This window comes from Ambystoma mexicanum, chromosome 10, assembly GCF_040938575.1.
Source record: "Ambystoma mexicanum isolate Mex_15411 chromosome 10, UKY_AmexF1_1, whole genome shotgun sequence".
In the NCBI taxonomy this organism is placed as follows: domain Eukaryota; kingdom Metazoa; phylum Chordata; class Amphibia; order Caudata; family Ambystomatidae; genus Ambystoma; species Ambystoma mexicanum.
In genome coordinates this window covers 773,208,016-773,232,324 of record NC_090932.1, presented here as the reverse complement: position 1 = coordinate 773,232,324, position 24,309 = coordinate 773,208,016, and the positions used below count along the sequence as shown (strand labels likewise).

General features: G+C 50.2%; 1 protein-coding gene across 1 annotated transcript in view; it reads right to left on the bottom strand.

The window, feature by feature from the left end:
• GMPS (guanine monophosphate synthase) overlaps window positions 1-24,309 on the bottom strand; it is a 995,590-nt gene that overhangs the window by 657,957 nt on the left and 313,324 nt on the right. The gene's annotated exons all lie outside the window — the stretch shown is intronic.

Below are 24,309 nucleotides of genomic sequence, written 5' to 3'. Positions count from 1 at the left end.
TGTACTAGGATTTGGAGTTTCTGTATTGGCCAAGGTATCGTTTTATAAAGTCCCTCTGGGTGGACTTTAGAAAAACTGTCCCAACACTGCGTATGGCTACTAAATGTGGCAAATGTCCTAAAATGGCTGTGCCATGAGATTTTAGCTTTTTCTTCAGCCATATTGTAATTGGGCTTTCTTCCTGCCTTCCCAGGCCAGGAAAGCCGCTGCCTTTGCAGGCTAGTGCGCCTTTGTGTGTGGCCAGGAAGGAGGCTGGGACCGTCTAGTCCCAGTCCCCATCCCTGATGACGAAAAGCCTGCGCTGGGGCAGATATGAAACACGTAGTTGTACCCGATTGGATAACTACTGTCTGAATGGTGCAGACCCTTTCCATTGGTCGGCTTAGACTTGGATAGGACACCTCCTGCAGCCAATCTTCAGATCTATGTAGGAGCCAAGAATCCTTTGACGAAGAGCAGGCCATTGGCGACCTGAAGACTTGTGCAGTGGGCCAGCTCGTCTAGACGTCCGAGATTGCATGCCCCAAGGGCCTTTGGAAGGGCACCTTGACTGCTCGGTGGACTGACCAGCTCCCTCACGGGCTACCTCACCACAATTGTCACAGTTCTGTGTTCAAGCCCACAATTTTGGTGGTCACCAGTGTGTGCCATATGTCACCCCCATCCTGATGCTTCAGCTTCTTAGCATCAAGGGACCCTGTCCTGGAGCAGCTTCTTTGGCCGCAACTGGAAGGACGCATGTCGTTGCCTGCAAACAGTGATGGTTGCTAGAACTCGCCTCCCCCCAGCCCGTGAAGTGTCTTGAAGAGGTCTGCATTGTTGAAGTCTATTTCTTCGACTGGGCTTGCATCTTGCAGGTGCACCCGCCAGAAGAGCACTCAGACCTGCCACCCATAGTTACCTCACCTGAACCAAGTAAGGAAGACCACGCTCCCAGCGATCCATCAAGACCGATGAGAAAATCAGAGTCTGGGAGTAAGTAAGCATACCTGTACCCAACCTCCCACCGTCCTCCATAGGATGCACTGGGTGGGTGCAAAGCCCTTTGTCTCACTATCTCCCCCTTACCTTTGGTCGTCGAACCTGGGTCAAGTGTCCTGCCCCTGGGATAACCTTGGGTCTGGAAGAGAGAGAACTTCCTGGTCTTCTGACAAATTGTTGATGAACTTTTAAATAGTTGGGAACCAGTTTGAATCACCACCACACCCATGAGAACCTGTAACTTTTGGGCACTAGGCCTTATATATTTTAGGGCTGGAGTTCTTAAGTAAGGGAAATGTACTTGTGACTGATTCTAATCATGTTTACCTACATCAGAGTACTTTACTTATTAGTTATTTAGTGATTTATTGCAAGTGAAACTACTGCTGAATGTGTATATTTGTTTTCTATTGTTGTGCGAGATTACCTGCTAGTTTCATTCCTTAGTGTGTTCTAAAGGCTTAAATAAATAACTATTATAACAGCCTGTCCAAGCTGATTTTTGTGTGTGTTATTCTGTGAGGACACATTGGAGCCCATGATCACATTCACGCTCTCCTGAGACTAAGCCTTGACTGCTCTCCATTGCTACCTTGACTGGGTTTTGGCTAAACTTTCAGTCTCCCTGTTCACCATAACCAGGGAGGCCAACAAGGGTTGATTTTAGAAATCCATCTTAACGCAAGTCTAGAGGTGGTCTGTGTACACTTTCCTTCAAACTTGAAGGGGGCTTCCACCTCCCTAGCCAAGGCTTTCCTACCTTCAATATCTTGACAAATAGTGCCTCACTACAGCCATAGTACCCCTACTGTTTAAACTGGCCCTACTATAGCGGGGAAAAGAGGTATAAAGGCTGTAGGCCTTATACCAACTCAATCATGGAATAAGTGGGATAAACCAGATTGTCAGATTGCCTCTCGTATCTGTTTCCTGGTGACAGTCTTTCAATTGAGCAACTATCTCTCTCTCACTCTACCGTTCACTCTGCCTTTCGACCCTCCTTCTCCCAGTCTTATGGCTTGTCCCTCTTCTCCTGTCTCTAACTCCCCCCGATCTTACTCCTCTCCCCTAAGAAACCCTACCTCTGTTCTCCATCTCATACCCCATCTCCCTTTCTCTCGCTGCCTCTTTACTTTTCTAGTCCCTCTACTGGTCTTCCTTTTACCACTCCTATCTCCACTCCTGCTTTAGTGACCTGATCTTACTATTTTCTCTCTCTCTAGCTGCACCCCTCTCAGCCACTCTCAATTCCCCCTTCTCCCTCTCCTAATCTCCCTTCCACTGTATACTCAATCACTCCCTCATTCACCCTCAAGCATACAACAAAATCTGACCCCACTCTCAATACCTTACCTTCACTCTCACCAAACACAGCAAAGATCTCATCCAAGTCTTCCTCCCCCTGTTGCACACTCCTCAAAGCGCTCTTGGTCCTCTTATTACTCCTCTAACCTCACCCAAATACCCCTCACTATCAACCAACTGCTGGCTTTTTCTAGCCCGTTGCTTCCTGTCTAGAAACTTTGCTCAGCTCTCATTTGGTACTCAAGTCAGCTGCTTCCAAGGACCAATCTCTAAAATAATCCCAACTCCCTACCCCCTTTCCAGCCTCCATTTTCCACAAGCCAGCCACGTGGTCACTATGGTCATTACTCTCCGATTCTCTCCTGTACCAAGTCAGTCAAGGTCTGCAAAGGCTTTGGGGAACATTCCCTGATCGCCCCTGGGGCTGTCATTATCTGCTGGTTCCCACTCTGCCGCTGTTGCTCCTTTGCACCCCTGTCGCCTGGCTGGGCAGTATGTAGAAGGCGTTTGGTCTCCCATTCAGTTCCCTGAATGGGGAATCCTAGTCCATTCCCCATGTGTGTAATCAGTCCATTCCTCCTTTTCAAGGCCGATCTCGTCAGTTGGGATCAAGTGCATTGTGGTACATGTTTCTCATGGAGGTGCTGCTTCCCGGGAACCATTTATTATCCATTCAAGGTGTATGAAAAATGTGATGCATGCTGTTCGCTGCAATTTTTTCTCAGGAACTATCTGAAAGAGAAGAAAGACCTGACCAGGACAGAGGCTGATCGGGTCAGGGTGAAGAGGCACCAACATTCATGCAGACATGGAAGCTGGGATCCCCCTGAACTCCGCCCACTCCACTTGTGGGGTGGGTCTGGCTAAGACGTTGCCCTGGCAGGCCTTCTAACCCAGGATGAGAGGGATCCTTGGTCACCCTATTGACAGAGTAAAACCCATTGAATTAATCACTCTGCCCTGCAGCCTGCCAGGCTTTTGGGTCTTCCACTAAAATACAATTGCCCCAGAACCCCTTGCTTTTGCCCTCCAAAATCCTTTGTCCTATCCCCAAAGCAAATTCAGGATTATTCTAGAGAGGGCTTAACTCTGTGTGCCATATCATTTTCCAACACAAGTGTCAATTGATTCTCTACCTTAATTTGGACAGGCTTTCAGGGGAAGATCAACTTTGTTGCAGTTAATTACATTTGATACGAGAGGTGCTAGCCACCCAGTAACAAAAATTAGAGATTATGGGAATTAGCATGGCCACCGGAGAGCAGTGAGTAGATGTGCAATCCTAGGCTGCTCACCTGCCAAATCCATCAGATGGGCCTTGTGCCCCAAGGATCCCTTTCAATACAGCCAGATAAGATTACAGCCTCAGGAAAGCAAAGACACTTCAGGTGATGCAATTTGTGGGTAACAGCAACAGAGAGCACTCCAAGCCTAAGGAGAAGGTGCCTTCGTCCTGGCCCCACGAGGGCACCAACGATGAGGTGCTTGCAGCATGCTAGTGTGCCTCCCTCTGGTGGCCCATGGTCGCCGCTCCTGTTCTGGAGAAGGTGATGCGTGGGGGCCAGGTGGGGATGTGCGACTTTAGTGACATGGAGGACTGTTAACAGCAATACATGCCAGATGCCGGCAGTCAACACCAACAAAGCCTGCTAATTCCCTGGTGGAGCTGGAGCACAGCAGGAGAGCCCTTCAATTGAGCCAATATTTTGTCTGGCCTTTGTCATTTAACTGATATTCTGGTGGCAGGTAGCTCCCTCATTGGCCCTTCTTACCCTTGTGCACTCATTAAATCCCTGCCCAGTGGTGTACCACCATCTGGAGTCCTTAGCAAAGAACAGGTTTTGTCTGCCCCTGTGCCGGATCGGTCCGTGGCCGCTCATTCTGCCAAATTAGCCCCATTTCACCATCCATGCAGAATTACTACAGGAGTCACATTTCCCGAATCCGCGCAATCACAGTTCTGAATTTCCACAAATGCATATACCCAGTGCATGTTGTAAATGGCATTTCTTTTTCAACTAGCACTCCGATTCCTTAAATTGCATGTTCAGCTAGGACACAGTAGCCACCTCCTGCAGCCTCCCCACCACTCCCTGCAAATCCTGCTTGTCCTCATCACTCTTTTGCCCTCTCTCTTGCTCGCGCTCTCACTCATGAATGCCACCCACCAACTCTCTTCCCACTACTCCCCCAGCTCCTTTTCTCCTATTCTCCCTGTCTCTATTCTTCACTCGTCCCCCCAACTCCACTTGGTCACTAATCTCTCCTGTCACACTCGCTCACAACAACCACTTCCTTTAATCTAACTGCTTCTGCTCTCCCAAATGACTTGCCCTGAGTTCCTGCGATGCCTCATCCCCTTTGCAAAAATGCCCTCCTTTCTCATGAACCGTTTTGATTCCCCATCACCCTAAAATTTCGGTATTGAGCGTCACTGAAATTTGGATCGCCCGGCCTTCCCTTTCCCCGTCCCAAATGACACCACCACCCTGGCAGCGCTTCACAATGACTTTACTCATCTCACTTGCTTTCTAGATCTCATAATCAGCAATCTCCACCCCTTCCCCTCTCCAATTTCAGTCCATCTTCCTTTTTGCATATTTTGATGCAACCTCTAAATTCCACTCCTCTTACTATGTTCCTTATTTACTGTGCACCAGGCACACTCACGTCTTCTCTGATTTTGATCTATTCCTTGAAATGCGCCCAACTGAAGTTCCTGCAGTCATAAAAGAGCAACTTCAACCTCTCCAATATTCAACTGACCTTTTCCTTTCTTTCCCTACCACTCTAAAATCCTTCAGAGGGTTGTCTTCAACCACATTGTCAACTTTCTCGAGGGAAACTCACTTGCTGACCCATTTCAATCTGGATTCTGATCCAAATTCTCCAGGGGAATGGACTCATACACGTCACCAATTCTCTTTAACACTGCGCATGGCTCTCAGATTTCCTCCATTCTCATTATTTTAGACTTTTCAGCTGCCTTTGACACTGGATCACCCAGCCCTCCTTCACTCTTTCCCTCCTTATGTTCAAGGACACCATGGGTGACCGGGGGACCTCCTACCCTATCTCTGACTACTAAATCTTCAGCTCGTGGTACTCCTGTACATCTACCCAAATACCCAACCCAACGTTTTCCCTCAAGACTTGGGTGGTTCTTCATTGTGCCCACTGCCTTGTTGCCGACGATACTCCCATTATTCTTCTCCTTCCTCTCCTTTGCCTGGGAAATCTCTAAATGTGTAAGTAAGGAACAAGTTACTTACCTGTAACTGTTGTTCTCCAGCATGGGTCTGGCATGGATTCACATGCTCATGAATATTCCCCGTCGTCATGCTGGGAATCCTCGGTAAAGAAAAAACCAGTATCAGTTTCGTTTCTGATCTGTCTTTCGTAGTAATAACCAATCACTGGTCTCTGCGTCATACTGACCACAGCCAATGACTGCCCTCTACCTAAGCACCGCCTCTGGCAGCCATCTTCAGATTTGGAAGCACGTGAAGTGGCAGTATGACCAAGTGAAGAGTCGCAGAGGGGTAGGCAGGAGGGTTCGCATGTGAATCCATGCCAGACCCATGCTGGAGAACAACAGTTACAGGTAAGTAACTTGTTCCTTCTCCAGCATGGGGTCTGGCATGGATTCACATGCTCATGAATAAAGAATACATAGCAGTACACACATGCACAACCACGGGAGGTGGCAAAGGCTCAACATTAAGCATTGCATCAAACTCAACATTAAGCATCTTACCTCCTCACCAGGCTCACCTCAGGCGAACAGGTTGCGCAGCACTGCTTGGCCGACCCTGGACTCCTCCCTGGAATCCCGATCGACGCAGTAGAACTTCGTGAAGGTGTGCGTCGACCTCCACGTAGCAGCCCTGCATATGTCCAGCAGGGGCACACCAGAAAGGAACGCCGTGGTAGCTGCGATCGCTCTGGTGGAATGGGCTCTCGGACGGCCAGGCAGCGGTCGGTTTGCCAACCGATGACAGTACATGATACAGCCGGAGAGCCATCTGGAAATGGAAGCCTTCGAGAGAGCCTTCCCCTGATTGACAGGTCCAAAGTTCACAAAGAGTTGTGACGTCTTCCGAAAACACTTTGTGCGGTCCACGTAGAACTTCAGCGCTCTAGCCACATCCAGCGAGTGCAAAGTCCTCTCAGCCGGCGACGAAGGCGACGGGAAGAATACAGGCAACACCAAGGGTTCGTTGAGGTGGAAGTCCGACGGTACCTTGGGCATGAAGGAGGGGTGCGTCCTGAGCACTACCCTCGTGTCGTGAAAAGTCAAGTACGGGGCCTTGCAGGAAAGGGCCTGGATCTCTCCCACCCGTCGTGCGGAGGTGATGGCCACAAGAAACGCTGTTTTCCACGACAGAAACTTCAACGGGGCCGAGTGCAGAGGCTCGAACGGAGGTCCCATGAGCTTGGTCAGCACCACGTTGAGCTCCCACGCCGGGGCCTGAGCCTTCACCGGCGGGAACGATCTGAACAGTCCCTTCATGAACTCTTTCACCAGACGATGAGACCACAAGGACGTCCGCCCCGTGGTTCTGGTGTATCGGGAGATCGCAGCAAGATGAATCTTGATGGACGCGTGTGCCAGTCCAGCTTTGGCCAGCGTCAGCAGGTACGGCAGTACTTGGGGAGCCGTAATCCGTAGAGGGTTAATCTTCTGTGCGTGGCACCAGACAGAGAACCTCTTCCATTTGTGTCCGTAGCATTTAAGAGTCGAGGACGCCCTGGCCTTTGCAAGAACCTCTCTGCAGTCGGCCGGTATGTCGTATCCTCCAAACTCTAGCGCTGCAGGAGCCAGGCCTGCAAGTTCAGCGATTTCGGGTCGTGGTGGAGGATGGCGCCTCCTTCCCTGGAGAGCAGATCCGCGTCCACCGGCAGCTTGATTGGCGGGGACGCTGACAAGTCCAGAAGGTCCGGGAACCATATCTGCCTCGGCCACGCAGGTGCGACGAGGATCATCCTGCACCGTGACCTCTTGAGCTGGTTGACGAGCCGGATTAGCAGTGGCAAAGAAGGGAACGCGTAGAGGAACAGGCCCTCCCAGGGGAACGAGAAAGCATCGCCCATGCTCCTCGCCTGGGGAAACCTGCTGGCGAACCTCCGGCACTTGGAGTTCGTCGCCGTCGCGAACAGGTCGATCTGGGGTGTGCCCCACCGTCGGAAGAGGCGATCCACTAGATCCTGCCGTAGTTCCCACTCGTGGCACGAGCGCAGCTCCATGCTGAGTGAGTCGGCGATGGTGTTTTTTATCCCTGCCAGATGAAACGGCACCAGAAACATCCCTTGGGCGACTGCCCAATGCCACAGGTCCTGCGCCTCCTTAGACAGTGCTGGGGACCTGGTTCCGCCCTGTTTCCTGATGTAAAACATGGTGGTGGTGTTGTCGGTGAAGATCCTCACCATCTTGCCCTTGAGGGACGGAAGGAAGGACCTGAGGGCCCAAAACACTGCACGGAGCTCCAGGACGTTGATATGTAGGGATTTCTCCGTCGGGAGCCAAAGGCCTCTTGCGTGCAGATTTTCGGTGTGCGCTCCCCACCCTTCCAGGGAGGCATCCGTGGTCACTGTCTCCTGGTGGGCTGGGGTCTGGAAGTCCATGCCCGCCGTCAGATGCGCGCGGGTGCCCCACCACCGGATCGCTCGTCAGAAACTCTCGTCGAGTGTGATCCTTTCCTCGAAGCTGCCCGTCGTTTGGATCCAGCGCGCGTCCAGGAACTCCTGCAACGGGCGCATCCGGAGCCTGCACATGGGAATGAGGTAGATGCAGGAAGACATCATTCCGAGGAGGGACTTGATGGACCTCACCTTGGCCGCGTCGGCCACCAACATCCGCTGCACCTTGCCCAGGATGGTCCTGGTCCTCTCCTCCGACGGGGAGGCCAGAAGGGACACTGTGTTGAGCCTCGCTCCCAGAAACAGAGCGCCTTGCGCGGGCACCAGGTGGGATTTGGCGTAGTTCACGGAGAATCCCAGGTCCGTGAGAAGTTGGACGGTCCTTGCCGTGTGAACCACGGCGAGCTCCCTTGTCTTGGCTCGGATGAGCCAGTCGTCCAGGTAGGGGTAGACGTGGATCCCTTCGCGGCGCAGCTGAGCCGCCACCGGTGCGAGGCACTTGGTGAACACCCTGGGTGCCGACCGTAGACCGAAGGGGAGGGCTTTGAACTGGTAATGACGCCCTTGGACCACAAACCTGAGGAATTTTCGGTGCCCCTTCAAGATGGGAATATGGAAGTAGGCATCCTCCAAATCCAACGACGACAGGAAGTCTCCTTCCTCCAGCTGACCCAGGACGTGCTGGAGGGTGACCATCCGGAACTTTTGCGCCTTGATGAACTTGTTCAGACGTCGCAGGTCCAGGATGGGGCGCCATCCCCCCATCTTCTTCTTCACGAGGAAGTATCTCGAGTAGACTCCGGAGCCCCGAAGCCTCTTTGGGACGAGTTCGATGGCGCCCTTCTTGGGCATCGCCTTCACCTCCAGGAGAAGTTGAGGGACGTGAAGTTCTTTCCTGGCCACGGGGGGGACGCGCGGACACTTTCTTTGAAACTCGAGCGCGTGGCCCCGGGCCAAGGCGTCCAGCACCCAACGGTCGGTGGAGATGGACTCCCACACGCTGACGAAGCTCGCCAGCCGGCCTCCCACCGGGGTGCTTCGTTGGGGGCCCGACTCCCCGGCCGGTTCAATCCTGCTTCGACGAGGCTTTAGCGCCTTGTCCTTGGCGACGACGGCGGGGTCCGCCAGACTTGCCTCGTCCTCTGTAGGCCTCCTGAGATGACGAGCGGGCCGCTTGACGGTAGGAGGAGAAACCGCCGCCGGAACCTTTGGAGGCGCCCTTGCCTCCGCTGCTCCGAAAGGGCGTCCGTCGTTGTTGCAGAACTCCAAGGGCCCGGGCCGTCTCGGTGTCCGCTTTAATGGCCTGAAGGGAATCGTCCACTGTTTTCCCAAACAGGTTGTTCCCATCGAAGGGCATGTCCAGGACTCTGGTCTGAACGTCTTGACGGAAGTCCGTAGCCTTGAGCCATCCACGCCGCCTAAGGCAAACGCCATTGCCCAACTGGCGGAACCCAGTGTCGGCGATGTCCGTCGCAACAGTAATGGCGTGGTCCGAGGCCACCTCACCTTCCTGCAGGATCTCCAGGGCCTCTGCCCTCTTGTCGTCCGGCAAGCAGTCCAGCAGGGGAGCCAGTTTGTACCAGAGCTCCCTGTCGTATCGGGCCACGATAGCCAAGGCGTTGGCAGCTTTAATCGTCGTCGCTGCAGACGAGATGACTCTGCGTCCCATAGCGTCCAATTTCTTTCCCTCGCCGTCCGGTGGGGAAGTCGATGTGGAGGCCGCACCCCCCCCCGCTTTTTTCCTGGCCGCCGCAGAGACGACGGAGTCCGGGGTAGGCTGCGCCCGGAGGCACAGGGGGGCCGTGTCCGGGACCCGGTACTTTTTCTCGTACCGGTCTCTTCTAGCTGGCGTCGTGGAAGGGTTCTTGAGGAGGGTGAGGCCCTCATCCCAAATGTCGTCCAATAGAGGCACCGCGAGGACCGTCTTCCTCTTGGCCTCGCGCCGCTGATAAAGGAAACCTTCCTTCTTCTTCTCCTCAGGGCAGAGTTGGAAAAGCTCGGATGCCCTGGCGATCATTGAGTGGAACGATCCAATCTCGTCGGGCGGAGAAGCCCTGGTGGGAGGCGACGACGGTACATCCTCGTCGTATACCTCGTCGTCCGTACCCGTCGCTGCCGTGTCAGTCCCCGTATCATCCCCTCGGGTGGACGGGGAGGAGGGCTGGAAGGGGCGCGACGGCTGAAAAGGAGGTGGAGGGTGGATCCTTCTTTTCTTGGTAGGGAGAACACCAGAAGGTCCCGGTTCTGGGTCCCCCGACGGGAGAGGTTCCGTCGGCAACGGTAGTCTCGTCCTTATCTCTGAGCAGAAGGACTGTATAGCCAACAAAATGGCCGCCGAGTTGTCTCGCGGCGCTGGCAGAGGGGAATCCGACGGGCGATCAGGGGCCCCGTCGGTACCCTCGACGATGTCGTCGTCACCTGCGTCGGGATCCATCCCGACGGGCCGGTCTTCTTCCAAGCCGAGGCCGTGGCTTAAGACCTCGACCAGCTCCTCCTCCGAGGTTGAGGCCGAATCTACGACGACGCCCTGCCCCCCCTTTTTCTTCCCCACGGGGGATTTCACAGGGGTCCTATCGATGGGCACAAAAGAGGACTCCCTCCGAGGTGGCAGGGAGACTCTGAGCCCCGAGGTCGCCACCACTGGTATAGCCTCCACAGGCTGAGCCAGGGCCGCCGCGACAGTTTCGATAGAGGGCTTGGCCGGATGGATTAAGGCCTTCACCACCTTAGGTGCGCTCACTGCCTTATCCTTGAGGGGGGGGGGACACTGCCTCGCTCCCCCTCCGCCTTCGAGCTCGACCGGGGCCTCTCCAAGAGCTTCGCCGGGTGCTCGGCCTTCCTCTTACCCGACCCAGAGCGTTGGCTCGTGGTTGATGGTGCCGGGGAGGGTGCCCCTTCCTGGCACCCGTAGAGCCCGACCGTTCGGCGCTCCCGGTGCCAGCGGACTCGCGGTGCTTGGCCTTATGTTGGACGCCCGTCGCCGGGGCGTCCTCAAAGGTCTTAGAAGACCGCTCGGATTTCTTCCTCTTCTTCTCGCCGGACGGGCTCTTCCCTTCTAGCCAGTTGGCGAGACGTTGATGGCGGTCCTTCATGGTCCGCTCCGGCATGTTGCCGCAAAACGCACAGTCCTTCTCCACGTGCGTCTTGTCCTCATGTAGGCAGTAAAGACAAAAAGAGTGTTCGTCCTCCTTGAAGACGTTCTGCAGCTGGCATCCAGGGCAGACCCTGAACAGCTTTCCGGGCGTCGAGCTTCCCTTCTCCTGGGCCATGACCGGGCCTGAGAAACTTCTGGAGTCCTCCAAAAGCGTAGTTAGACGAAATCTTCACCCTTGAGGGGCGCAGACGAATCCGAAACGGGTCCCCGTTGATCGGATGGAGAGTCGGTGGAGCTTGAGGCTCTTTTGACCGAAAAAAAAAAACGTTTTTGAGAAAAAACGTGAAAAAATAGCACTAACGCTCGAGAGCAATAGCATGAGGATCCCAACACATGAACGTGCGGTAACAATCTGAAGATGGCTGCCAGAGGCGGTGCTTAGGTAGAGGGCAGTCATTGGCTGTGGTCAGTATGACGCAGAGACCAGTGATTGGTTATTACTACGAAAGACAGATCAGAAACGAAACTGATACTGGTTTTTTCTTTACCGAGGATTCCCAGCCTGACGACGGGGAATATTCATGAGCATGTGAATCCATGCCAGACCCCATGCTGGAGAACTGCTTAACTGTCATCCACCACTGGATGGCTCCATGCTGCCTCATGCTAAACTCTTCAAAGATGCAAGTCCTCTTACTCCCTGCCTCCGATACCAAGCTTACTCACACCTGCCCCATCTCTTTCCCCCGCACCAAAGGCTTGCAACATTGGAGGTTCTTTTGGACAGTGACCTTAAACTCTACCATTTCATCACAGCAACTGCAGCCAGACTCGACCTCCTAAACATTTCAAAATTTTTCCCATGCTTCACACACCACTCAACTCAAACGTGCATCTTTAGTCGTGTGCTCAGAAAACTGGACTACTGCACAAGCCTATTTCTTAGCCTACACTTTTACTCCCCTCAACAAAGTCCTCAACTTTGCAACAGGCACCCTTTTCACCCTACATAGAACCTCCGCCTAGCGCCAGCATGTGGAAAGGCTGTTCATGCCAAATTGTTCTTTAAATTCCAGCTACTCATCTATAAATCCACCCATGTCCTTACCCTCCCTTACCTCACTGAATGCATCTCACTGTACTCTCCCCTCTTGAACTCTTTGCTCCTTGGCTCTTCACAATCTATCACTCCCTCACCCCCCATGCCTCCCCCAACATTTGTTCCTCATCCAAAATTGCTAGTGAAGTGGGGCATGACCTTCCTCGGTCATTAAAGCCATATCTTGAGTGGATCTCTTTGAAACAAGGCTCGAACTCCAGCTCATCTCAAATGAGAAAGCCCACCCCTCCTAACCAAACTAACCCTCCAAACAACCTCTCCTGCATTCTGCCCTAAGACTACTCTTATGGCCTTGGAAGCAGCGTGACCGAAGGAACACTAATGTCTGAAGATGTCGCACCATTCACAAGAGCTGAACCTCATATGTGAGGACATAGAAAACCGATTGCAACAAAGAAAACCTACAACTTTGATACCTTGAAGAGGGAGCAGTTGGGGCATATCTTTCCCTGCATCTTAAATTTCAGGTAGACTAGGTAGGATAATCTGGACAGGGTAGAAACAGTGGGAAGAAAAAACCTGCAAATGGCCACTAAGCCTATTCTTGTGAAGCTCAATTCTTTCACAAAAAAAAAAACAAAACTAAAGGAAATTCTGTCTGCAGCCAGGAGGTGGTCCTATTTTTCATTTGAGAGGTTATAAATGCTCACTCTTTCATGACCTTTCCGTTGCGACTCTGTTGCCAGCCTCATCTCAGCCTGGCGTTAATCAAGCCCCAACATTCAAAAGTACACTATAGATGAACAAGTAACCCCTAGATGTTCCTCCCATGTATTCCTCATCTGTGATATACATATCGCCCCAGCTTTGCTGCTTCGGAAAAAGAATGTCCACACCAGAGGCTGCTGTGCTAAACATTGTGGCGTTGATGTCCCTCGAGGGCTGCCGTAGGGCGTCAGCATCATCAGCAATACAAATAGCTCAAGCCGCGCCCGTTGGATCAGTTCTGTTTTTTCGTTCCCATCAATCAAGTGATTTACCAGGCGTAACCCAAGACTGCAAGCGCTTAGAAAATGCAGAGTGTAAAGCAAGTAAATTGTACGGCGGGGTAGGCTGGCAGGGGTGAGCAGGAATACGTGGGAGGAACATCCAGTCGAAAGAACGTTACCAGGGGTAAGTAACTTGTTCTTCGAATGGATTGTGTCCTCCCACGTATTCCTCATCTTTAAGAGACTCCCAAAGCAGTGACAATTTGGAGGCAGGAGTACCAATGAATCTAATCATGGACTGTATGAAGAACGGCCTTTGCAAAAAGACCTCCTTGAGACGAGGTTGAGTCCAAACAGTAATGCTTTGCGAACGTATGCATAGATGACCAGGTGGCGGCTGCAGAGATATGGTTTACTGGGACACCATTTTGCAGAGCCACAGAAGTTGCCATGCCCCTAGTCGAATGGGCTCTTAGCCCATCCGGTGGTTCTTTACCTGCCAGCCTATAACATTCTCCAATTGCAAAAAATATCCATCAGGATATAGCCTGTTTGGGTACTGCCAGGCCCAATTTGTGGCCAGTATAGCCAATGAAGAGTTGATGATCTTGTCGAAATGTAAGTCTTGACATATAAAAGCTTAGAGACCTTTTTGGGTCTAGCCTGTGAAGCCTTTCTTCCTCCTTTCCCGCATGAGGGGGAGGAGAGAAAGTTGGCAGTGTTATCTTTTGAGACAAATGAAAATCAAAGACTACCTTAGGCAGGAATGGTGGTTTGACTTTAAGGATATCTTTATGGAAAATAGATTAAAGAGGCTTACAAGAAAGAGCCTGCAACTCACTCACCATGGGGGCTGATGTTAGAGCCGCTAGAAGGACTGTTTTTAATGTAAGGAGCCTTAGAGGGCATCAATGTAAAGGTTTGAATGAAGTGCATGTGAGGCATTTTAATACCAAATTTAAGTCCCAAACAGGCACATGAAAAGGGATAGGAGGGTACACGTTAGTGAGGCCGTTTAGAAATTGCACAATCAATGGTATCTTGAGGAGAGGCCTCTTCAGAGGACAGCTTAAAAATAGAAAGTGTAGCCAGGTATCCTTTTATTGTTCCAATCAGGAACCCCAAATTGGCTAAATGCAACAGGGAAGAAAGCACTGTAGGTGTGACACATTGGAATATCTTATCTTTGCACCAGTTACTGAACTTATTCCAATGACACCAGTACAAGAATTTGGTTGCTGGCAAGATCTCCTTTAGGTCATCTGGGAGGTCCCAATCCTTACATCTCAGCCTCTCAGAAACCATGCGTGAAGGATGAGTGTCTTGACCTCTGGATGGAGAACTCAACCTTCCTCTTGTGAGAAAAGACCCTCTCTTTGTGGAAGACGTAATGGAGGGCGGAGGGCACATGGACAAGTCCAGAAGATCTGGGTACCAGGTCCTCCTGGGTACCAGGTCCTCCTGGCCCAATCCGGAGCAACTAGGATCATGGATTTCCTAACTTTATCAACCTCCTGATCACGTGAGGAATGACGGTGACTGAAGGAAAGGCATAGGGAAGCGAAAATTCCCAGTCCACTACGAACATGTCTCCTAGAGTTCCTCTCTGAGGAAGTTCCCATGAGCAAAACTGTTTGCACTTCCGATTGATCTCGGTCGCGAAAAGATCCACTTGAGGCATTCCCCAAAGGTTGAATGACTTCCTGAGCTAGTTCCCACCTAGGGGGAGACTGCTCTGCCTGCTCAGAGTGCCCGCTGCCGTGTTCTGCTCTCCGATTAGGTGAACGGCTGACAGATTCCTTCTTGAATTGCCCAGAACCAGAGCCGCATTGCCTCTCTGCACAGTGGTAGTGCCCATACACCTCCTCTCTTGAGGTAGTACACGGCCACTGTGTTGTCCGTCATTATCAGGACATTTTTCCCCATACAGAGCGCAGGAAGGTCTTCAACGCTAGTCTGATTCCCCTCAGCTGCAAAAGGTTGATGTGTAGCTTGGACTCCGATGGAGACCAACGACCACTGATTGTTAGTTTGTTGGTTGGTTTGGGCTCCCTACCCGGTGAGTGAGGCGTCCGTTACTACCGTTATCTCCGGCCATGGTTGCCAAAAACATTCTTCCTTGAGAATGCGGTCCTCGCAAGCCCACCAAATCAGGTCTTGAGCAACTCTGCTCGGAACTTGCAGTTGATCCGACATATCCCCTGCAAATTGGGACCCTTTGAGTCAGGAGAAACCATTAAAGTAATCTCATTCTCAATCGGGCCTCTGGCATCAGGAAAATGCAGGATGCCATGAGAACGAGCAACCTCAAAAAATTGAAGGCCAGAAGATGTTGGGCATTCCAGAATTTTGCTACCATCTGTTGAATGTGTTGAGCTCTCACCTAGGACGGTAAGGCTTTCCCTAAGGAAGTATCCAAGACCGCTCCGATTAACAGGAGTCTTTGGTCTTTGGGATGGTATCATATGGGACTACTTGTAATTGAGGGAGAAGTCCAGTCTGTGTAGGGAGTAGCGGGTGATGCTGAGATGTTCCTGGGCTTTCTCGGGTGAACGAGCCGTGATCAGCTAATCATCCATGAGGGGAAGACGTAAATCGCCCCCTCTCCTGAGACTTGCCGGCACTACTGCAATCAGCTTGGTGAAAACCCTTGGGGCAGAGGTCAGCCCGAATGGCAGAACTCTAAACTTGATAGTGAGAACCGCCAATCTCAGGTACTTCCTGTGCTTCAGATGAATTGGCACATGAAAGTAAGTATCCTGAAGGTCCAATGATACCAACCAGTCGTGGAGTTGGAGGGCCTGAAGGATCTCAGAAAGGGTTACCATCTCGAACTTGTCCTTCCTGAGGAATTTGTTCAAATTTCTTAAGTCCAAGATGGGTCTCACTCCTCCGTCTTTCTTGGGAATAAGAAAGTAGTGGGAATACCAACCCATGTTCCTCTCCGCTACAGGTACTTTGTTCTATTACCCCTTTCTCTAGCAGGGTTAACATTTCCTGCACAAGGAGCGGATCTGGAATTTTGACAGAATTGGTTCCGGTGGATGATCTTTAGGCCTTTTTTTTTTTTTAAATGAAGGCAGTAACCTTGGGCTACTGTTTCCCGTGCCGAAGCATCTGAAGTAATGCCCCGCCATTTGTTCAGCTGCTGATGGATTGTGCCTCCCAATTGGATCTTGTGGGTCAAGGTCTCAAAGTGGCTTAGAGGCTGCTGCAGCTGAGGGTACAGTTGCCGCTGCTGCGGCTAATCTAGCACCCCTTCCTCGTCTACCACAAGGGAATCTTTTCTGTCCCCTTTGTCCAGCCTGTCCTCTCCCCCTTCCGAATGAGGAATAGAAACAAAAAGGACAACCTGGCCGGGAAGATGAGCCTGAATAGGAGTGTTGTTGAGATCAACATATGGAGGCGCTAAGTAACTTAGTCACCGCCTACGAGGTCTGCAGCTTCTCCAGACTCATCCGCCTTGCTGCCAAACAACCTCAAGCCGTCAAAGGGCATATTGAGTAATCAGGCTTGTACATCCTGGGCAAAGCCCGATTTCCTCAACCACGCAAACCTGCATAGTACGGTGCTAGAAGCCCTGGACCTGCCAGCAGTGTCCAGTCCTGACTGGAGACACTATCCCATTGCCTCCTTTCCATCGTTCACTAAAGCCTGGAAGCCATCTCTTACCTCACCTTCCGACGTGTGCTGAGCCGCCATTCTAACACAGTCCCACAGGGTGTAAGTAAATCATGCAAGGGTACAAGTAACAGTACCCAACTTCAAGCCCATACTGCCTGAAGAAAAGATCTTACGAGCCCAGGCATCAACCCTCTTGTTGTCCCTATTCTGGGGAATAGAAGGGTAAGCAGACTGCCTGGTCGATGTGGCTGCCTGAACCACCAAGCTTTCAGGTATAGGGTGCTTGGTCAAATAGTCCGGATCAACGCTAGAAGGTCCATATTTTTTGGCAAAGTTCCTATTTACTGCAGGATCCGATTCTGGAGTTTTCCAGTTCGCCATGACCTTCCTCTGAAGGGCTGCATGAAAAGGTAATACCGGGTCCTTCTGAGGGTATGGATTTAGAATATCCATCATATTGTCTTGTTCATAGGGAGGAGAATTCCTGCTCCAGCTCATGAATTCAATGGCCCTATTCATGATATTCTTGTATGCAGAATCTGCATGTTCAGCGGATCAGGTCTGCCAAATTTGGGTTCAGGCAGAGGCTTCGAAATGGTCAAAGTGACCTTCGAAAGAGCAGACACTGGCTTTGAGGATGCCAATAGCGCTGACGCTGTCTTCGGCAATGGCGTCGATAACGTTAATGCCATTAACTTGGTCTTCGAAAATGGCGTAGAGGAAACCTTCGATGAAGGTTTCGACACCAACGCCAATTTACTTGCCATTGCCTTTGATTTATGCACCGATAGGCTCGTCTCTGTCAACCGTCTGTACTTTTTTAGAGGTATCAGAGAAGGGCTATGTTCTCTAGACGATACTCTTGACGATTTCTCGCCGGACATAGAGTGACTCGCAGATTTGACACTTGCTTTGCCTTGGTAGTCTTTGACCTCCTTCTGTCCTCTGATGGATCGATCGGGGCATGAATATATACACAACATTGAACTCCTGAAAGCCTCCCAATCATATTTGGTTGGGCACCTGATAACCTCAGTAGAGGAATCAGATGAAGGAGATCTATGGCATTTCTTCTTTGCCTTCTTCGACAAAGACTGTCTTAATCGACTCCTCGATCGAGACTTTGACTTTTTGCACCGGTACGAGTCCCCAGACTTCTCCCTCTTTGAAAAGGACTTTGAAGCCCCCTCCCCACCGCAGTTTACCTCAGCGCTTCCTGAGAGCTTTTCCTGTCATGGCCCGACAGGACACAGTCATCGGTCCGATGTTCGGAACCCAGGCACCAGAGACAGACGTGGTATTTTTAAAACCCAGACTTTGTGGTAGAAGGATTAGAAGATAAAGACATTTCTGATGAAACTGAAGTGTGCTGTTGAACACTCGAAGCAAAGTTTTCAGAAAAATGAAACTGAAGCCAACGGAAGCGGCTCGAGCTTTTGATGACATCGACACCCTACAGCAGCCCTCGAGTGACAGACGCCACGACATTGAGCACAGGGCCCTCGGGTGTGGAATTCTTTTTCTCTGAAGCAGCAAAGCTGGCGAGCTATGTATATCAAAGATGAGGAATACGTGGGACGACAAGCCATTATCCTTTTTCATCTGTGTTTCTGCTAAAAGGTCACACAAATACATATTGCCATGATAGAGGAAGCGGCCTGGGACCTGGAACTGCAGATGGATATGGACCCTGCTGCTGGAATACCACTACTTCCAAAGAACTACTGTGAGGACTAACACAGCCTGGACATTCTTCGGAGCAAGATTCCTGACAGAAGAGCAAACAGAGAGAAAGATGCCCCCATAGAAGCTACAGGCTTCGCAAACTGAATTAGCCTATCTTGTCATTAATATGCACAGAACCAGGGCTTTCCTAAAGACTGTCACAAGGACTTCATGTTGAAAAGCTGATTATCTTTTTCAGAATACAGGTCAAGTTACTCATATGTTTATAGAAATGTGGTTTATGATGAACACTATTCTTATCCCCTACCTTTAAAATTACTCTAGGGTGCTTGCTACACATGTATTTGATTTTGGACAATGGGTAGGGGGCAAACTGACATCCAGGGGATTCTCGTGGTGTCAATTTATCCAGAACGTCTTTTAGAAGGTGTTGCTGGACCACTCTACCGTGGACATTCCTACAGGGGCAACTGACTTGTCAGTGTCCTTTTACAATGTTTTATTTTTCATAAAGTATCGAGTTATTGTTTAATACTGGTTCAGTACGGATCTCTGGTTCTGCTATTTTGGGAGATTCAGAGAGGTAATGCTTGTCCTCATTCCCCATCTGAAGCATGTCCTTTATGCCATTCATCTTTTGCTATTGTTATTACTTATAGGTGCCCCCACCAGTTTCATTTATCGTTTGAGATGGGGGATTATACTCAACACCTGCAGATCCCTATACCACCAGGAGTGAGCAGATGGGGGAACAAAGGTGTAGGTAGTTCTATGGTGACAAGTCATGTGTGTCTCTGCCCCTACAGGCGCATCATCCTGCGAACCCGATTGATGCACCCTGTATGCACCCTGTACACTGCTCACACACCCGTTCTGGGAAGTGGGCAAAAACAGAAAAAGTCGCAAAAGGCTCTACGACCAATGCAAACACATCATCCTGACAGTATATTAATCAGAAACGTCGTAACAGTTGTGGTTGTACGGCACGAAGGGGAAATCTCTTGCTGCACTTGTGAAGGGGTAGGCAAATCACTGTCTATGTAGGCATCCCGAGCAGTGGCACAGACCTTTTCCGCAGTGGATATCTCCCAGATCTTTTACCACCAGACATTGACACAAGGCCCTTTCACCTTTTTCCAGCTTTTAACCAAAGCAATACATGCAGCCAGCATCAAATTATTAATCAACACTGCCCCAGTGCCCCTCAGGGTAAATTGTTTCCACCAGATCACCCAGGAGGACCGTCAAAGGTTCCGTGGGTAGCATGGAGATGGTTTTGTTATATCTTTAATCAAGGCCAGTAGCTCTTTCCAATATCCTTGGGGCTTGTCACAGTGCCACCAGAGGCCACAATTCCTCCAACAGTGGGGGCAATGGAGTGATTAATTTTTTTAAGACAGGTTGGGTACATGTACCAAAGAAACAAGACCTTAAACAAGTTATCACAAATCGGGACGCAGTGGCGGCACATTCCCATATTTTCCAACTAGGTCTCATCTGAAATAAAGCTTACATAGTTGAGAACCAGGCTGATGGATTCGATCTATCCAATAATTTATGTAGTTTCGAGATTTTTCCGTTTAAGAAGTCCTTGAGTGGGCAAGTCCCGGCTTCAAGAGTCTCCGGATCAGTGATCCAGTGACTGAGCTGACAAAATCTGAAAAGCTCAACATCGGAGATGCCTTGCTGGAGGCATTTGGTGTTGGCCCTAATTTCATTAGATACGTGGAACTATTGTACACGGAACCCAGGGCTCGGGTATTGACCAATCAGTCAGTATCGGATCTGTTCCTGTTGGGAAGGGGCACCAGGCAGGGTTGCCCATTCTCGCCCATACTGTTTGCCTCGACAATAGAACCTATGGTGATGGCAGTCAGGCTTCGACACTCCAACAGGGGCATTAATCTGAAGCGTGCTACTCAGCTAATTTCCCTGTATGCGGACGACACGCTTTTATATATTCGCGAACCAGAAAACAATTTAACACCCGTTATGGCGGAAATCCGGGAATTCACTGCACACTCGGGGTACTCAATAAATACAGACAAGTCGGAAGTTTTCCCTCTCACACCGGCAACCAACCGCCCCGGCTCCCTATGTGGTCGGAGGAGTCAATCCGATATCTGGGGTTACTTGTCTCACGGGGAAAACACACGCTGTACACAGACAATCACGATAACACTACAGGCCTTAAATACTGTATTGCTGCTATGGGACCGTCTGCCGATATCATTGCATGGTAGGATAGCGGTTCTTAAAATGATAGTCCTGCCCAAACTATTCTACCTATTTGTGAACATCCCGATATGGCACAACCCTTCTTTAATAAACTTAGGTCAATGGCAATGACCTTTCTCTGGAATGGGAAGACTCCAAGAATAGGGTGGGGAAAAATGATTGAACCATACTCCTCAGGCGGCATAGCAGCACCTGACTTTGAACTATACTATTATACGGCCCAAGCCCAATTCTCGAAATACTGGTATTCCAAAGACAAGGGCCCCCCCCCATGTGGCGATAGAGGAGCTCACCACTTCCCCCACGAATATATAGTCCGTAATCTTTGACGCACACTACAAGGACACATGCGACTTCAACCCGGTGAGCTGCACGGTTGGTGCATGGGAGCTCTATTTAAGAGACTGGGAGTGTTGGCCCCGTATAACCCTGAGATTTCCCTCTGGAATTACCCTAACATGCCACCAACGCACGACATTAGCCTGCGTGAGGCCTGGGATCCCAATGTAGAAATGAGACTGGGCGACATGTTTATCAATGGGAGGTTTGCGACACTTCAGGCGATCACGGGGGCGTTTGGTAGGGGTCCACCTAGGACACTGCAATACTACCGCATGAGATCTGCCTTCCAGAGGCACTGGGCGTCTTTCCCCGATGAACCCCCTACACACCCTTGTGTGCAGATGATAACCTCTGGAGACCAGTTGAGGATTTCCAGTCTGTACGCGGTAATACAAGCACACTCTCCCGCGACTAACCTAGTCAAAGACAAATGGGAAAGTGATCTCCACACCCCATAGAAGATACTGCTTCCTCACCAAAAGGGTTTCCCTGAACGCTGGGTTGCGACTGATCCAATTTATAATTATAAACAGATTACACTACACCCCAGCCAAAATAGCCAAGTTTGTGTCAGACAGTCCTGTCAGTCTAGAAATACGGATACCTCTACTTTGAGACCGCAAACGCATTTTGGTGGCCGTGGACCAACCGTCTCATGCACAATACACAGAATATAGGTTTTCGAGTTGGCCAATGAACGGCCATTTTGATGTAACAAGAATCGCCATTTTGTCTTCTAACCATTGCTCATTGCTTTCTGTTCCTATTGCTTCGCAGTATATTTTCCGCTTACACTGCTCGACTGTGGAACATTGTTGTCTGTATGTGAAAAGGACAAGGCCACAGGGCCGAGAGGATAACAAGAGTTCGCTGAAACCCAAACATAGGCAGCGGCAGAAAGAATGCCCGGCTCCCTCCTTAATGTAGCCTTGAAGCAGAGTGCAGGGCATTTAATCATTTCACAGCTGCCAGCCAGTCTCGTTATTTGGTAGAATATGTTAGAATAATACTGCTAAAGGCTTGAATTATGCTTTTCTAACGGCCCCCCTTTGCTGAGCCCGTATAGAGCATGTCGGCTCCCAGGACGCGAATAGCACCTGATAGATAGCAAGGTCCGGAATGCAACTCCCCCCGTATGTAGTTCGCTTCCAAGAACAGAAGCACCGTGTTCTATTCAATAACTGAAAGATGCCTACGCACTCACAAATTGAAAATTGTTACTAGAATAGATGTTTGAAGGTGTCATAGTGGTCGGAGATGTCCATCATCACACCAAGTTCAGAGAAACCCAATAAAGAGGGGTGTTAAACATGTCATAGCTGATGGTTTGATATGCATTTTGTATATATGTAACTGATGTACGTAGTTCACTCTCTTGCGTCCCTCGAGGTCTAGAGATGCACGTCGCAGGGCGTGAGACCGAGTTGGCCAACTGAGACTTTTGCTTTGCAATAAAACCCTAGCTTTGGGAATACAACCTCGTGTCTGGCGCCTCTATCGTGTGTGGTGACCCGCCTTGTTTCCATAGACGTCAGGGTCCCCTGGGGCCCCTTTTAGTCCCAGTGAATGTCCCAAATGCAAGGCGGACCAGGCTGGTTCATTCCACATATACTGGAGTTGTCCAGTGGTGGCTGGGTTCTGGAGGGAGGTGGCGGATATCCTTGAAGAATTTACACAAATCCCCCCCCCCCCCCGACATTAACCCCACAGAAATATTTGTTCGGGGACATAGGCAAGTGCTCTGAAAAGCGCAGGAGGCTGTTTAATGTCTTGTGCGCAGTAGCCAAGAAATGTATTTTACAACATTGGAAGAACACTGCGCCACCAACCGTGAAACAATTCCTTCAGGAATTGGCGTGTTAATGAGGCTGAAGAACAGTTTGTCCTCACCCGCCCAGCGACAAGCAGACCTAAAGATATATGGGGACCCTTCAGAATATACTTATGTGACATGCTTTCTCATGACGATGAAACTATGTAAATATACCACCTCGAGGAAATGTATTATATGTGGACCGATTCTCAGTCTTTTTTATTGTTTATTTATGCCTGTACTGTGAAGTTGTAACCGTGTTATGTTTCTTTACGGCCACTAATAAAAAAAGTGTTTAAAAAAAACCCATCGGAGATGCCAAACATTTCCTTACATTCCTCAAATGTGAGTGGAGCATTCCTACAGTACAGCTGGCTCAAATGTTGCAAGCCAACCCTTCACCAAGCACCAAATACCCCCATAACAAGACCAGGCAAAAAGCATGGGTTGCCAAAGACCGGAGATGGATGCCCCCTGGGACTTTCCATAGCATAAGTGTCCTGTCCCAATAGGCCAGAGAAACAAAGGTAGAGGGTAGTAACCTGCCCTTGCCATTTCTGTATGCACCTTCAAGATGCAAGAGAGTCGAGAGGGAGTACTTGGTGGCTGATTGTTCAGCACCCACCCAAAGGGGCCCCATCGATACCTGCCGGCCAAGTCAAGCCATGTGACATTTAGCTGCCATGACAGTTCTGGAGAACAGGCAAACCCAAGCCACCATAATGTTTGTTATAGTAGAAGCATGCCTTTTATAGGTTTTAGGTAATAGCCATTGCCTGCAGCCGAACGCACAGTGTTGCTATGACTCGTCAAAAAGATCTGTCCGTCATGTGGAAGTGCTACTTTACCATAGCTGTCCGTGCAGATCAGGCAAATGCTACATCTTCTTTAATGGAATGGCTCCTCACTTTCCTCGGATTTCAGGAAGAACAAGGTTCACTCCTATGCATTGCTAAACCACCAAGGTGTCGTGAGGTAGGTCAATCTCTTCAACCGTTTAGGCTCCCTTCAGGTTATTTAGGCAGCTCCATTAACCAACAATCATTTTGCCAATGATACTGGATTTCCGAGGCTTTTGAAATAGGGACACTTTGTTGGGCTCCATCATGGCACTTGAAGAGAAAAGAGGATCTTGCCATCTCAGATCTTGCTTGCTCCTTCTGGATGTCCTGTCCGGTCGACTTTCCCAGTCCACAGCATTTTAACACCACTCTGATGAGGGCAGGGAATTTCCTTTATCACTTCACCCACTGAATCAAGAGAGAATGAGAAGTTAATAGCCAGGGACGATGCAAGTCTCTGGGAGAGGAAGGCCATGAAGATGGCTCATAGGAAGACAAAGTGAACCCTATCCGTATCGTTCTCCATCTGGAAGACTGCTCCATAGTTTTTGTGATCAGTTATCGAAGAGGAGGAAACCGGAAGTAGTATAAGGAGAATAACTTGGCTTTTCCTAAGAAAAATAAAGAGTGCATCTTTTTCATCAAATCCTCAAGCTAAGCTAAAAAAAACTGCTGTTTTTTTGTGAGGAACGAGC